Below are 11,340 nucleotides of genomic sequence, written 5' to 3' on the forward strand. Positions count from 1 at the left end.
TTGTCAGCCTCTTTATGAACATCCTAGAGTTGTCGAACGAGTTTGTAAAGGCCATTTGAAAAATTTGGATGTTTAAAATAGGTCATTTCCTTGCACAAATGGAAGAAGCGGGGGCGACAGGTGAAGAAAACTTCATGTTCGATACCTTGCCTCTGTAAAAGAAAGTAAAGACAATACGATAGGCAAACAAACGATGGCTAGGGTTTGAATCTCCTGATGATATACGTGCGATAGTTTGCGATAATTTTGTGAATTCTGTGGGTTTTCTGGTTCTAGTGTTAATAGAAATACAAAGAATCATGTCATGACGTGCTCCAATATTTGGAAATGATTTTTTTTCTCGTTGACATATCACGGGGAAGTCGCTGCCCGAGTCACTCCCCTATCATTATTCTTAATATTATTCTTTTTAGGCACTTTTTTTTAATAGTAGCGTTTTTAATATTAATTAAATATTAGAACTTTAATTCTTAAAAAACTTGAATTGAAAGTATCAAATACGTATACACACGCAGTATCTTCTTTAAATCAAAAATTCTTAATTTAGAATATCATATCAATGTTCTTCATCCCATTTTACAAACTTTCAATATGATCAATGATGTAAACAACGCACCTGTTTGAAAGGGGTCAATAGCGACGCAAAAGTGTTATTGCTCAAAATTATCGTCGTTGAAGGTCAGTCACTTAAAAAAACTTGACGCTATAGTTTGCGTCACTAATCCTTATTATTCTTCGCTGAATTAATGTTTTGATGAAATTTAAAAACAAAAAAAAAATGAAAAATCATCACTAATTACCGTCGTTATTACCATTTTCACCCTAGCGATATTATTGAATTTTACATATTATTTACAAATAAACTTCACAAATCTAATTTCTATAGACTAAAAAATCGAAATAAATATATTTGTTGATATTTACATATAAATCATGTTATACGATAAATAATAAGTTTTTTATTGTATGTATATGAAAATTCATGTGTTTATTTTTTTAATAAATTGCATAAGTATGGTTGAGTATTTGACCTATTAATCCAAAATTTAATCTGAATCTGAAACAATTGAGATCGGATCGGATTAAATTCGGATTTAATTAAGATTATTCAAACTATTCAAATAAATATATATTTTTCAATTTATTTATTTAAAATTATATTTCACATAAATAAAATATTTCTTTTATTTATTTCTGCATCACTCAATAATTTTTTTTCCAGATTAATATTTTTACTATCAAAATTTAATTAATTAATTAAAATATTCAATAAGATTTCATTCAAAACATTTTACAATCAATTTATTTTTTAATAAATTCAAAAGTTATCTTTCTTCTTATCTCTTAATTACTTCGCATAAGCTAATTCTTTAGCTACATATATTTTGTTTTGTGTCTTTAAGTTTTTTTTCTTATTGTTTTCAAAAGTTTTGGCATAATATTATATATAATATTTAAGGAGAGATTTACAAAATATGTAAAATTTTCTTAGTTAAATTTTAATTATATATTATATTATTTCATAGATAAATAATATATTCGATACGATCTTATCACCATGATTAAAAATTTAATTATATATTATTTATTTATAATAAATAACATTCTTTTAAAATCTTAATTCTATATATAATTAAACCCTTTTAATTATATATATATATATTATTTAAAATTCATTAATAATCAACAATCATTTCATTTAATTTAATCCATCAACTATGACTTAATTATAATAGTTATAGATTTTCTCTTTTTAATTGTATTTGGTAAAACATTATAACTCTTAAAATAATTGAATTAATTTTTTTCAAATAATTGTCTTATCTAAAATTAGTCATTGCATATCAAATTAAATGACACACAATTGATAGACAACATAAAGGAGGTCAAATTAATCGAGATTTGCTCAAGAGTGTAGTGAATCATGTTAGGTGGAGATCCGGAATGAGTGCTATGAGAAGGGTTTTTAACAAGATATGTTGAAAAAACCCACAAAATTACAAATACTGAATGTTTATAAAAATATTTCAATGTCTACTCGCGACAATTTTTGTAATGTTAATTTTTCATCGTGACGCATTTTAACCTTGTAACGCAAATGTATCATTATAATAATTTATAATATTTATTTTATTACTTATTTTTTTACATAAATACGCTCAAATTAGCCGAGTTCTTTATTTTTATTTTCAAATACTTAAGCGATTTTTAGTGATCTATTTGAAATTTAATCGCGACAATTTCACGTCGTAAACTCATTATCAATGTGTTATTATATCAATGTGTTATTATATCAATGTGTTATTATAAATGAGTCTATATTAATATTTTCTTTTATAAGATTGCACCTTCCTAGTTTCATATTATAGATCAAACATAAAAATCATCTAAATACTTTATTTCTAAAGTATTTTTAAAATATTTACATAATCAATTCTTCTTTTTGTTTAGCTAAAATAATATATATAAATAGTTTAGGATGGAGAAGGCCCCATTGCCCTTGTAGACCACAATTCTTTCATTTTCTTCTCCTCATCTTTACTCTGAATGGAGCAAGATTTGCGATTGAGCTTATTTGTATTGTTAGTAGTCATTGTTCACATTCCTATAGGTGAATATTATATTTTACCAAGTAAAATTAGTAATGTTATAATTGGTCATTAATGGTTGAATGCATACGGATTTATCGTTCCAAAACAATTATTTTGTTACCTATTAAACATTTGCGTATATAAATTTCAAAAATACATAATTAAATACTAATAGTATACTGATTTTAAGATGAAGAGAATATTCTGCATTTCATTAAATTCTTCTCAAGTGAAATTTTATTTTGGAAATGAGAATTTACATAAGTTCAAACCCCCTAAATTGTTTTTTCACATTAGGTTGAAGTCCCCTAATTTTAATTTATGGCTGCATCCTTAATTGCATACAGAGATAATGGGTTCAGAGATGGTTAATGAAGGCGAGAGGATATGTATCAAGGAAAGCAGACAATTCAAGGGAAAATGTCATAAGAATAGCCATTGTGATTTCGTTTGCAAGTTTAAGAGATATCTCGGAGGAGAATGCAGAGGTTATTTTCACAAATGTATTTGCACACTAAGGTGTTAAATTTTTTGTTACATATATATGTTCTCAATAATCACCTTGACACAATATGTTACTAGTATAAAAAAAAAAAATGTTTATGATAGTGATCATAAAAGTATGTCGTTTATTATATTTCATAAAGTTCATATTTAAATAATTCATAATCATAAGTTTAATAAAATAGAACATCATTAAACCAATATGATTTGTGTAGGTTATATTATTTGATTTGTTCAAGCGACTATTCTTATTACTTGAGATTATAGTTGATAATCTGAATGAGCATATGGGTGGTTATAAATGAGTTAACGGCGCATCGGAGTATCCTGCACGCGACCTCTAATGGTAGTTAAAATTTTTGTTTCAGTGGTGCGTCTCATAGCAAAATTACAAATTATATATAAACTTGAGGTGCTTAAATAAATCATATATTTTGACACCAGTTATGACCAATTTGTAAAAATAACTTTTAAGAGTTAGTGGTTGGGTATATGTGAAACATATTGTGTTATTGTAAGTAATTAATATTGGAGTTATAACTCTGGTAATAGAAACTAGAGTTCTAATTAGATAGTCCATGGCCATGACATTCTTTCTTAGGTTGATGGTCTTAAAGGAGTAGTACTATTCTCCAATAGGCTTATATTAATGCGATATTTCAGTCTAATAGAAGTTTAATGTTGATAACCATACTCAAATAATTGAGTCAGGTATATGGTGTCAGTGTCATTCGATAAATATTCAAAGATAAATTGTAATGGACAAATTTGACACTTCTTCAAAGTTAGTACCTATCACTTTATAGAACATTATAGAGTCACCAGTGTTTTTGTTAGAAATATCATCCTATCTTAATTATAATTAATTTATTATTATAATTATTAGAGTAATGATATATAAAGCACCATCATACAACACTTTCATATATACCTATTTAATTTGGCAAAAAAGATAAAATATTTTTCTCTCTTTTGTATTTTTTTTAAAATATAGTTTCTCTTTCTTGCCAAATAAGGTAGGTGCGGTATAAAAGTGTTGTATGAGGTGCTGTATATATCATTACTCTAATTATTATAATCGGCTAAAAACTCTAAAAGCCTAATAGATCTGACGTAATAAAAAATAAAGTTAAATATAAAACCAAAATGAATTTTGAATTCTTTAATGAATATTATAAATATGATTAAATATCTATAAATTATTTATGATAAATAAATATCATAAATAAAATAAAAATTAGTTCTAATTGTTAGAAAAATATTTATATACCAAATAAGTTTGTATGATATTTTATTAAATAAATTGCATTATTAAATAATTAAGAGAAGAAAATAAATATAGAGTTTTATGGTTTGTTATTTAATTTCTTTTCATTTTTATCAATCTTAATTTTATGATGTATTTGAGTTTAATCAAGTTCTTATTTGAAAAAAATATATAAGAATTTATTTTATTTATAATTAGAGAATATATTCTTTCAAGTGTTAAGATTCTTATTTAAGAAATTCAATATTTAAACTTCAATTTTTATTCAGAATTTTATGATTTAAAGATATATTGGGTAAATAAATTAATAACCGCTCTCTTGAGTTTGAAAGGCATGATTATTATTATTATTTGCATTAAGACAGAAAAATGAAATAAAATATCATTATAATGTATTAATATTTTTTTGTTTTTTTATCTGTATTAAGAATGGTTTTTTTCTTAGAAATTCTTCATTACTATGTATTTGAGTTTAAAACAAACAAACCAATCTTTGGAGAAAATATAACTGAATAAGATCTAATAACTATTTTTAACTTTTAAAAGCATCAAATAAATCTTAAAATTAGATCAAATGAACTCACCACCTTAATTAGTTTTCATTTTGCTTCCACTAGTTTCTAACGGCCACATTAGACTATGAAATTAAAGTTATTTGTTTTTACAATATTGACAAGGACAATACAGAAAGATTGACGACCATTTTTATCACTATCCCTGTTATCTAATCACAGAATGTTATATTGCAATATTTTTTGTTTTTGTCATTTTATTTTACTTGTTACTCCCTTATTCATCTTCTTATTTTTTTATATTAGAAACCTTATTACATTTCAAATATTCTTCCTTCACCGCTTTCTTCACGATAAATGATGGAAAATTAGAAGATAGAAGTGATAAAAAAAAGTAGTGGAGAAAGATGAAAAAAAATATGAAAATAGATCGAAGCAACACATGCAAATTTGAACTCAAGGAATGCGCAGGTAAATGTGAAAGTTCTGAAATACTGAAATAAGTTTATCAGATGAGTGTTAGCTCAACTAAAACGAAGTTAACACAATGGAAGGATGTAAACACAACTCACAAACAGACATGATCATATGCAACAATTCACTCACTAATAATAGAGTCAAACAGATGAGGATGCGACGTGTATAATCACTGGGATTCATGGAATGTAGATTGGGATTTGAGGAATGCATTGTTGTTTTGACACAATTAGAATCTCACATCGGAAGATAATGGGAGTGAGAAAAGTTTTTTAGTATATAAAATAATTTTTTCTCATAATTAGAAAAAAAATCTCACATCGGAAGATGATGGGAGTAGGGAAAGTTTTTTAGTGTATAAAAGAAACTTTCCCCTCTTTAGTTTATTACACTCAATATTTGTATCTTTCTTCCTTATTAATTGATAACCTTAGTGCTCGGAGATGTAGGAAATTTTGGCCGAACTCCGTTATCAAATTATGTTAGTGTGTTCTTTCGTTTGTTTTTTCTTTTGTTTCTGTCAAGGTTTTTCCCAACAAGTGGTATCAGAGTCAAAGATTCGTCATTGGCATGGCGGCTGATTCTTCAAAAGGGCATCAACTCCTTCGTCATCCTGGACGAGGACCCCGATGTCGAATTTGAAGTTTGAGGTGGAAATCTTTGATAAAACTAGGCATTTTGGCATGTGGTAAGGTAAGGTTCTAGATTGTCTTTTTCAGTAGGGGTAGATGTTGCTATTGAGATCAGAAAGCCAGATGGTATACACAGGGACGAATCCAGGATTTTAACTTGGGGTGGGCTTGAATTTAATGTAATAAATAATATAAATATATATGTATGAAAAATATTATAATGTTTAAATAAGTTGAGCTCTACGAGATTTTATAACATAAAATTCATCTATAATAGAATCTACATTTATATCTTTAGCTAAATTTTGTTCAATATAGAGTATCAAACATTCGGCAAGAAAATCATTTTCCATTTTATTGCGAAGTTCCGTCTTCACCTTCTTCATTGCAGAAAATGATCGCTCAATAGTAGCGGTAGAAACAGGTAATGTTAAAACAAGATGAATCAATCTAGTCAACATAACATAAACTTTTGATCTTCCAGTCTCGGTCAATTGTTGACACAACTCAATAAGTGTAGAAACCTTCAAATTCTGCATCACATCAAGTTTATAATGTACCAATTCATATATCAAAGCACTAATGTCTTGTTTTGTGAAATCTTCGGGATAAAACTTCGTTGCAAGCTTGCAAATATCATCACTATTAAATGAGTCAAATGAATATTTTTGGTCTAAAGATGTACTAAGAGAAAGAAGTTCTACTAATGACTCATTAAACCGAGTATTTAACTCCATCAGAATGAAGTCAATTCCAGCATTAAAAACATCAAAGTGGTAATGATGCTCAATTGTATTCTGTTGACGAGAACGGTCGATCTTATGTAGACAATCAAGGTCAGGAACATCAATTTCATTTTTTGAACAAAACATTTTAACTTCATCAAAAAATTCTCTCCACCCGCATTCTCTAAGTTTTTGAAGGCTAATTTTGATAGTAGAGACAAATATAATAGTATCCAAAATGTCTTGAGATTTTCTTTGAAGGAGTTGACAAAGAATATATGTTATTCTCATAATATTATGCATTAAATTCAAGATGAAAACAAATTCAAAATTAGCCATATTTCTATAAATCCCCCGAACTCCAGCCTTAACTCTTCCATTTGGAGAATTAAGATAATAGTCATTTGTTCACGTTTAGATATATCTCGTGCTTCATCAACAAGAATATAAAATTATGTATCTCCAACTTCTTCACGAATAATTTGACGTACTCTATTGGCCATACTATGTAAAATTTCCTTCTGAATATTCGGAGCAATATATTGTGCGTTTTTTGGAGCATTTTCAAGTACAACCTCATCAATTTTTGTACTCATTGTTTCAAAAGTCTTCACCAATTCAAGAAAATTCCCACTATTAGGTGAAGTGGAAGATTTAGCATCACCTCTAAATGCACAACCTTGAAGTGCTAACCAATGAACAGTTATAATTGAGGTTCTTAAACGCAAACGATTTTTCTTCTTTTCCTCTTTAGATTGAGATTGAATCACATTAACAATATGTTGTGTAGGCTTCATCAAATTTTCAGCTTTTCTCTCACACATAATATGTGTCGAAGAAGCTGCAAAACCAATATGACCAAGAAACGCACATGTTTTTCTTTGGTTTACCCTTTTCCAGCAGTCAAATCCTCCATTAACCAATGACGACATATTGAACAAATTAAGATCATTCTAAAAGAGAAAACAATAGAAAAAAAATGTTTTATTTGTTAAAGGTGAATACTCCAACCAATGAAATTGATCGAACCATCTTTTATTAAACCGACGATTTTGACTTTTAAATTTTGTACTCGGATACTCCAACATATTTAGTTGATAAGGCTTCATATTTAAATAAGAACGGCGTATCTCATCTTGTACATTGACATCATATTCACATATGTGTTTTTTTTTCCTGGATCTCGTTCAATAGAATTAAAAGATGAATTAAGTTCGTTGTTAAAAGAAGAAGTTTGAACACTTTCACTAGATTGATTTTGGATTGTAGAGGCCGTAGATGGAGAACTTTCACTAGTTTGATGATCTCTTTTTTTAAAGAATGAAGATATAAATGTCTTTCCTTTTTTTGAAGCAGATTCATGTTACATTTTTTATATACCTATACACAATTTTCATGATGGAATATTTTATCAAACAATTATAATGTAAGATCGAAAAAACATTAAAAAATCCAAGTAAATATTCAATCAAATAGTTAAAGATTTAGAGTACAATAAAAATGTAGAAAAAAGTAATACTAACATGATAAATTCTCAAAATTCTACATTAAATCAAACATACATAAATCAATTATAAATATGATATATATACTTAAATTGACGATTATACCAATTAAAAACATGAGAATTAGAAAAAAAATATATTAAGAAAAAGAATTTTACCTTTTATAGAATATGTTTGTTTGCAAACGAGTTGTGGAGGATATTAAAAAGAAAATCAATAGTGAAACTATGGAAGAGTTATGATATATTAAATAATTTAAATATATATACTAATATACTTGGAAAGGATATGGATTTTTAATTTTATTTCATTAATATAATATAATATAATTTATTATATATAATATAATGTAATATAATATATAATAAAAAAAATTAAATTTTAAAAATAATTAATAAATAAATAAAAATTCGGAGGGGTGGGCTTAAGCCCATCTTAGCCCCATAGTAAATTTGTCCCTGGTATAGAAGAAAAAAAATGAGGTATCATGAATCAATTGGTGTGCGGAATAATTCGATCGTGCATGTTTAAAGAGTAGAAGTATGTTGTGAAGAACGAAACTTCTGCACAGAAACTGTAGCAAATATTGGAGGACAAATATCTGAAGAAGAGTGGTCAGAATAAGCTCCTTATGAAAAAGAGGTTGTACTGATTTGATTACCAATTAGGTAATACTATGAATGAACATATCACTAAGTTTAAACAAGATGAATCAATTGTTGTGATTTAAGTAACACAAATGTGTGTTTTAAATGATACCAACACGAATGTGGGGTAAATATTTTTATTGATAATAATACAAAATATTATTGTGTATATTGTGATAAATAAATTGGTAATTTATTGTTAAAGAGATGTGTTCTCTATAAGGATAAATGTTACGCAATTTAACAAAGAGAAATAAAATAACAAAAAAAATTATCTTGTTTTTATTTGCTTAGTTGGTGCTCAAATCGATCTTTCAAATTTGAGGATTTTTAGATTAAGAGACATTTTTTCTTTGACATTATTTTCATACAAATATGAAGAATTAATATCTTCTAATAAGAAAAAATGGTTTATAAAGTCTTCATATAACTTATAACAAACTTTATAGTAATGACATAAAAATTTGATCATACAATAATTTTAAATGAATTTAATAGTTAGGATATATCATTAAGGAAAATGAAAACATTTATTTCATTAGTCTTTTGTACAATTTGTTTATCAATAAAAATTACGATAAAAATAATTAAATTCACTAAAGATGTAAATTGCACTACACGAAATATCATGTTTTTTATGAAATGATATATTGATATTATTAAATCAAATACTTTACACGTCTATAAGTGAATATGTTTACACTTGTAAGTACAATAAATGTATGAAAATCTTTTAAGAAAAATATGATTTATAAATTAAATGATATAATCTATATTTTTTTTACTTGTGCTGAAAAATAAATAATTTCTATGAAAAATATGTAATCGTTTACACGAAGGGCAGAATAGTTCAAAGATATTTTGTCTACTTGTTAACTAAATAAACAATATTTTTTATAAAAGAATGTGTAAATGGAAACATTTACAGATAATTATGATTTTTATTAGAATGTATTTTAAAATTATCTAAGGTTGTACACAACAAAAAATTTCTAATCTATATATATATAATGGTGCTTAATTTTTAAAGTGTCCGGATTGCCGGGTCGAGAGCTATGGTTAATTTGGATATATGTGAGAGTAAATGGATACTTATGTCGGATTGTGGGTTGACCCACCCATAAACTTAAAACGGTTAAAAATATAATTAAAAATGCTATAGGTATGGTTCGCACTTGCAACCTAACAAAACAAGTACAACCTTTTAACCAACTAAGCTAATAACACTCTATATTTTAAATTCAACCCAAAATTTGATAAACGCGTGACATTTTAACAATATAAGTTCAACTTTTTAACTAACTAATCTATATATATATATATATATATATATATATATATATATATATATATATATATATATATATATATATATATAATGATGCTTAATTTTTAAAGTGTCCGGATTGTCGGGTCGAGAGTAATACTTGGGTCGGATTGTGGGTTGACCCGCCCATAAACTTAAAACGGTTAAAAATAAAATAAAAAAAACTATAGGTATGGTTCGAACTTGCAAATTAACAAAACAAGTACAACATTTTAACCAACTAGGCTAATAATACTTTATATTTTAAATTCAACCCAAAATTTGATAAACGCGTGACATTTTAACAATATAAGTTCAACTTTTTAACTAACTAATCTATATATATATAATGATGCTTAATTTTTAAAGTGTCTGGATTGTCGGGTCGAGAGCTGTGGTTAATTTGGATATATGTGAGAGTAAATGGATACTTGGGTCGGATTGTAGGTTGACCCGCCCATAAACTTAAAACGGTTAAAAATATAATTAAAAATACTATAGGTATGATACGAATTTGCAACCTAACAAAACAAGTACAACCTTTTAACCAACTAGGCTAATAACACTTTATATTTTAAATGCAACCCAAAATTTGATAAACGCGTGAAATTTTAACAATATAAGTTTAACTTTTTAACTAACTAACTAATCTATATATATATAATGATGCTTAATTTTTAAAGTGTCCGGATTGTCGGGTTGAGAGTTGTGGTTAATTTGGATATATGTGAGAGTGAATTGATATTTGGGTCGGATTGTGAGTTGATCCGCCCATAAAATTTGTACCGTAATATTTTTTTCACGATTTTTTATATTATTACTCGTGCAAATGCACGGGATACATGCTAGTTATTATGATAATAATTTGAAATTGGACAAGCTTAAATGAATGACAAGCCTAAACATAGACATCTTAGACATAGTGTCCTTAGACTATACTCTCTAATAGAGTTATCACATCGGACTATATTGGTCAAAGATATTAATGTGGGGATTGTTGGAATTTTAAATAAGAATTTGGATAAATAAATTAAATGTAATTTAATCTAAATAAATATTAATTCAAACCAAGAGTCTAGAAATGACAGTTGGTTGATGCATTACTAGTAAGGATGGCAATTTGAAACCGCCCCGCGAAAACCGAACCGAATTGCCCCGTTTGGGACGGTTTTTC

Source organism: Impatiens glandulifera, chromosome 6 (genome assembly GCF_907164915.1).
Source record: "Impatiens glandulifera chromosome 6, dImpGla2.1, whole genome shotgun sequence".
Lineage (NCBI taxonomy): Eukaryota > Viridiplantae > Streptophyta > Magnoliopsida > Ericales > Balsaminaceae > Impatiens > Impatiens glandulifera.